We start from the raw sequence: 7,158 nt of genomic DNA on the forward strand, positions 1-7,158 counted from the left end.
GCAGGGATGTGAATTATAATAGCTTTGGTGAAAATGTGCAGCTCAAAAGAAAGAAAGTATTACAAAATCAAATAAGTTGAAGAATTTCAATCTATCCGGTAAAAGTGCAAATGCATGAATGTATCATGTATTGTAAAAGCGCTTTGATATGTTGGAAGACTGGAAAATGCTGAACAACTGCAAAAGTAATGTTTCTTTTAGCCACAGCTCTGCTTGTAAACCTCTCATGAGCAAAGACAGATACACTTTATATCTCAACACCTGTAGAAAAGAATCAATAACACTGGTAAGGCTTTAAAAGAAACCGATACATATGTGTAAAACATCTGGAAAAGAACATGTGGAACAAAATGTTTGTTCTCGTGTATGTTGAGTTCGGACGTTAAAGATGAACTGTGATGGCGATGATTTAGTGGCATTGGCAGGGGGCCAGGATCCTTTCATTGACAGGCTCCAAGCTAAACATCTCAAGGTGACTGAAGAGTGCTACAGTAATTCTGCTTGATCTCAGTGTGTTAGGGCAGACCTCTTAAAAATCATTGCAAGGCCTTGATAAACGAGGACGTTCAATGCTGACATCAACTCTCTGCTTCCTCATTCCTCCCTAAATCTCTTTACATTTTCTTACCTACACAGCATTTTTACGGTGCTAAAAAGCTAGGCTGGCAAAAAAGAGCAAACTTTAAGATTAGGATGAAGCAATGTGTGGACTTTGATGAAATGTGCTGTGATGGTTTGTGAATGCAGAGTAACATTTTCTATTAAAAATTAGACTTAATACACCAAATGGCCAAACTGCTTTAAAAAACTAGTTTGCTTTTACGGCCCTGTCATTGATGCTGAACCAAAATGAACAAAAGTCATGGCCAGCTTTAACATATACCAACATCCATTTTCACTACTGTCTCCACCTTTTCCTGTTTAGATCAAACATGTTTCAAATATCAAACCAAATTAAATATGGATCGATGCATTTTATCAGTTTACATCAAAATAAGCACCAATGCTGAAATGTCAATGAGCCCACTCAAATAAATAATAATAAAGATCTGCAAAGGCTCAACAGCACCTCTATTTTTTGAGGAAACAAAGAAGTTTTAGTGGTGACAAGTATCATTCCACAGGATCCCTGCTGCGTTCTGTCGGCGTAAAAGTGCACTTAACCAAATTCATGCCTAAATGTTGTTTTATAGTGGCCCGACACATGAGCTACCAAACCAATGTGGACACATGCGTCCTATGATCACCTCCACATGTGGCCTGAGTGATCGGTTCTCAGCCTCAGGGAGGATTGAGGTGTTCTCACACCTATTGTGGTCTAATCACCCAGGAGGGATGTTATTGCTAAATGTAAACAAGACCTAATAGAGCAGACAGTGAAAGGTTTTTTGTTAAGTTGGATTTACATCAATAAAACATTGACTTTAAGATTAAAACACCGCCTTTAACATTTCAGTTGTACCTTTTACAAATCAATGAAGAGTGTAAATAATGCAGTCAATGACAATAACCCCTCATATTTATGGATGAAGGAGTCAACACTTATTGTACCTGAATTTTGCAGGTGTTTTGGCCAAATAAATAATATATAAATAATATGAGCTAACTGTCGGAAACACAGAAACGTAACAGATCCTCACTGTGGAAGATAAGAAGTCTGGGTTGATACTTCATTGTTTTGAGATTTCAGGCTAAAGCTAGTATTAGAGGAGTCCTACAGCTTGATAACTACACATGAACATTGATCTGTCTTACTCTGGAGCTATAGTGCAGCTTAGAATGAGGATCGTAATCAAACCTTGACAGAAAAAACAACGACTAAAACAACATTAAACTAAAACTTCTCTTGAGACGAGAAGCGATGCAGAAAAGGTTCTGTTTGGACATAGAAAATCAAATTGTAGCCAATAAATTAAGATCTGAAACCATCAAACTGAATGGATTATTTATGTAAGCAGACCACTTAGCTGAAAAATTGATTTCATTGAGTGGAGGCTTGTTTTGTTTGACAGTCCATTTTTATAGAGTCTGAGGTAAAGTTAGAGCAGCTGGTGAAGACACAGACATGCTGCGAGAAAGAAACATCTTTTTGCTTAAAAGGAAAAAGAAAAAAATGAAAAGATATTGCTAATTTTTTACAATAACAATTTCATTATATAACTCGTAGCCAGCAATCTTGGACAAGGCAACCCCTGAACACATTCCCATTACACCATTGGATATTCTGTATGTTTATGATGTGCTGCAGAGTTGTAATGGGAGGGAGAAGCACAGTTCAGCTTCTATGCTTCATATATCTGGAATAAACTCCTGAAAACCTGCAGGTGTGCTGAAACTCTCAGCTCGTTTAATTAAAGGGGAAGACTCTCCTTTTTACAGCTGCCTCTTATTAAACACGTTTAATAAGATTTTAAAATTTAAATCTGCACTGTAACTTTGAACTCTTCTTATATTTTTATGTTATTACATTTATTTTCATTTTCTATGGTAATGTTTCTTTTTCCGCTGTCATTATGCTTTTGATGTCTTGTGTGAAGCACTTTGACTTGCCTTGTTGTTTAAATGTGCTGTATAAATGAACTTGCCTTGCCTTACCGAAGGGAACTCTCTCCTGGTTGAAATAAAGGGCTTTTTAACTAACCTTGTTGTGACATACTTCCAAATGAAACAGGATTAAACCAATCACAGCAAAGATTTATAGCCTGCTACAAACATGGTTTTGGTCCAAATCATGTCATTAATGGCACACACTGCTCTGGAGTTAACAAAAACTCACCCACCATAATTATATTGGTGCGAAGAGTTAAGCTTTATTAGAGACTTTGCTGATCCTGTTTAATTCTGATAGCATTTCCAATATGGCGACCATCATCAATGGTCTTCAAATTTCTGCATCAGAAAGCAACGGGCGACGTCACTGACACTACTGTTCAGGTTCTATTAAGTCTTTGGTGTTTACCAGATCCTAAGCATTAGAAACGTTTCTGTTCAGTTATTATTTCATGTGTCTAAAAAAGCCATGACGTCGCTGTTTCTTACATGATCTGACGTTAAACTGGCACTCTGACATTTAATCAAAGTTTGATGACAAATTCAGTATTGCCAAAGAACAGATCAAACACAAGTGGAAATGTGTCCTGATCATAGACTGTAAAAACATCCTGATATATTTAATGGTGAAAGGGTTGTCAGTCTTTACTTTTCTTTTGTTGTCAGCCGGATCTGAAAAGTCTTTTGAACTCGGTTGATGATTGACACTTGCTGACCAAATGGGATATTAAGTTATCAAATTCAATCTGAAAGGGATTCCATTTCCATAGAAAACCCATCTTGCTTATGTGATGATAATGATTTGCGTCTCTGCAATGAAAATCATAAAATAGGTTTTACTCAGTACTCATAGCTATCAAAGTGACTACTCTAATAAAAATCATGCAAATTAACATTAATGCAGGAGAAACCAGAATGTTTCCCCCTCCATTAGCTGCAAATCTGACAAATCTTTTGACTTTGACATCAAAGTATGTGCAGGTTGGCAAGACATGCGATATGATGATGAAGATGCTGTGTGGTATCATTGCACGTTATTTTCTGATGCAGAGAAAAAGCAGAGAGTCTGTTCAGTGCACATCTTATATTGGAGAAGACAACATCACAAAGTCACTGAATGACTTTTTCACCAGTCAAAAGTTATAATAGATGAAAGTCTTCTCCACTCAGACTGCTGTTAAATACAGCTTCCGTGCGAGAAGGAGCTGCGTGTCACTTTCAGTTGGGCACAAAGCTGATGTGACTGCTGTTATCTTCTGTTTCCCTTGATGATGATGATTCATTGATGCTTTCCTCTGGATTTATAAATACCTCACTTGAAGTGGAGCACTAAGGTCACTCAGAGAAAGCTTTAAGATCACTGACACTTCTAATGCACCTGTCAATCACTCCATGTATCAGTCAGTTTTCCTCTGTCAGTCAAAAATCAATATCTACATCACTCCTCTCCTCTTCCATTCCTCTCTGTCCTGCTTTTGATTTAATTTGGAGTGTTCTCATTTCTTCCCTTTCTTCATGTCCCTTACTTTTTTTGCTACTTATCCTTTTTTTTAGTCCTCCTTCTGTATTTCAAAATACTAAAACCTTTAACATTTCTGTGGATTTCCTTGCTCATCTTCTGCGACAGGTGTCCAGCAAATGTGAGGTTGTTTAGAGGGATAGCCTCGCTCTTAGACCAGTTGATTTTATAACCACAAAATAAACCAAAGTCACTCATGAGCTTTTCTAGTCTTCTGACTGCTCTAGCGTCCTGTGGGGGCTCTCCACTGTGTGCGACCTGTGTGCCATGGCTTTGTAGGCTGTAAAACTGAATTGCCCTTCTGGTATACATAAAGTCTGAATCTGACTTGCTTTTACGCCGCAGGTCACACCGACACATTCACACTGATGGCAGAGGCTGCTATGTAAAGTGACTATAAGAAGTAACTAATCCGATACACATGCGTATGTTGCAGACAAAGCAGCGGGAGCAACTTGGGGTTGGGTGTCTCGCCCAAGGACACATCAGACAGGAGCTGGGAATCGAACCCTAAACCATCCGGCTAAGAGATGACCAACTCAATCGACTGAGCCACAGCCGCCCCCGATACTGTTTGAATAGTGGCACACTGAATGACACTGCAAGTGTTAAGCTCGTTCATAACCTACAATGCATGGTTGAAAACAATTGAATATAAAAGTTTATAATGATGTTTACACACCTGAGGAAGCTACAGTACGTACATCACAGATGAGTGCATTTACCAAAAAACAAAACTGACACAAAGGTCTGCTGATATATTTTGTTGACATTCTTGTAATCACATTACAAATGATAATGATGATACAATAACAAGGGTTAGACTCATGATTGTGTATTCTTATTGTCACTATGCACAATCTGTTGCAGCTGACTCGTAGTCTGTGTGCACTGCATTATTCAGACCCTTGAATAAAAAGAGGTAGAACTAAGGAGGTAAGTGGCGTGACTGAATGATTTATTTTTAAACTAATTTAGGTGAGTCGAGTAGATAAGGTTCAGAGCTTTCAAACAGTGCACCCCTCCATCCCTGCCTGCGTGTTCACCCCCCCTCCCTGTCTGAGGGCTCTCTCCTTCTGCCCAGCCCCTCTCCTCCTCTCTCTGTATTATGCTTGAACCCAGTGAACCAGCCTTTTCTTTACAGCTCCTGCCGCTGCAGTGTGGATGAAAGACTCTTCTCTCCATGTACTCTCTTCTATGTCAGAGAATACTGTCTGACAACCCCTCTGCCTCTCTGCCTGCTATCAGTCCAGCTCACATTTACAATTCTATCTGCCATGACAGGGTTCTTTCTGATCTCTGTGAGCGAAATGTTTCAAGTCAATAGGACCTGCAGTACAGATGAAATACACGTCTGTTATAGTCAAGCGTGTGTTGTGAAGCCTGTGAAGTGTCTACAGTGCAGGATCACTCCACTATATGCCCATGTATCAGTACATGGCTCCTAGAATTTGTGTTTGCTCTCCTGAGACACATATGAACAGTCTGCACTCTACTTTATCAGATGTAGGAAAATCCAATTTCCTTTTTCCTTTCTCGTGGGGATATAATGAGAGTTCGATTTTTTGAAAAAGTGTTTGTCCTTCTGAAAAATGTCAACTCACCCCAGAACTAACAGGGTTAACTGAGCTGAGGACAGGGAGCAACATGTTTATATCTCTCTGACCATGTGTGATAAATATGTGTGTGTATGTTTGTGTGTTTGGACGAGAGGGAAGACATCTGAACCACGATGCGCCTATCCAGCTTGTCCATTTTCCATCCTCTTGAATTTCTTCATTTCCTGCTCATTTCCATTCAGCACTTACTTTCATTTCAATGTCGAAATGATAAATATAAATAAGATTGTTTCAAAAAATTCCTGTTTTCAACCATTTTCCAACTGAAAACTAAAGTGAACTGATACGTGACAGAAAGGAAGATTTTGAAGAATAAGTTGGCTGAAGGTAGTGAGTAGTCGACTTAAATGTCTAAGATATCTACTGTATTAAATGATAAAATTACCTGACTATATGATCAAACATTAAGGAAACATGTTATGTAAAAGTGCAGCAGCCAGTATGTCCTCCTTCTAGGTTTTGATTCTGGTCTGGAATAGTCTGTATTTGTTTTGACCGGAGAAGGTAGGTGGTTTTAAGGCACCCCCAAACAGCTGTTTTGTATGCCCCTCCGTTTGCCAGGCAAATAGCAAACCAACAGATGTAGAAGCAATTAAAGCTGATAAATGAACTGGTTTAGATATGACTCATTCCACCAGACCTGAAAGGCCTTGACATCTTTTTAAATAAGCTCCATGTGCAGAAACGTGGTAACATGAGAATAAATGTTGAAGATGCTTTTGTAAAATGGAGAGAGGTTAGAACGCAGAAAGGTTTCAAGGCTGATGCAGTTGGCTAAACACTAAAGCTTCAATGTCCGTGACATGGCAATGGGCATGTGAATCGAATCTCCAGAAGAGGGAGTGGAGACTCTCAATGATGTTTTATTTGGACTGCAGTTTTCATTGCCACATGTCAGAGTTACATTTTGTTCCTTAAAGACCAAAGACAGCATTTAGATTGAATCATAATCTATACACATTTTTTCGTAGTTGACAGTGATGCGCTGCTGTGTAATACAATCATTTTAGCCCCTTACCAGATGTGAGTGAAAAAGCCCTGTTAATGTTCGTGTAAATGGGTGAGAAATCTTTGAATCTCTTATTATCTTGATTAAATGTGATCTTTACAGAGAGGTTGTATCAATGTCTTCAAATAGTTGGTGAAAAAACTATTTAAACTTTTTCCTGTTTATGAAAGATGGTCATGGGAATTAATGGATCACTGTGTGAAAAACTTCCTTTGCAAACATTTTGACCGATATTCGACTTAAAAATAGTCAAACTCATGGCTGTTCAAGAGAAAAGAAGTCTCTAAACAATCTATCTAATCCAAAGCATATTTGATCTTAGACCGAAGAGTAGTGCCCACAGCCACTTAAGCCACCCCTCCATCAGCAATACAAGTTATGTGAAAGTGTTTGAGTAGCAGTTACTTCACTAGATATGCTTTGTGTAGGGAAACCTCCCAGGGTCATTAAGAATCCGTACA

This window comes from Symphodus melops, assembly GCF_947650265.1.
Source record: "Symphodus melops genome assembly, chromosome: 6".
NCBI classification, from domain to species: Eukaryota; Metazoa; Chordata; class Actinopteri; order Labriformes; family Labridae; genus Symphodus; species Symphodus melops.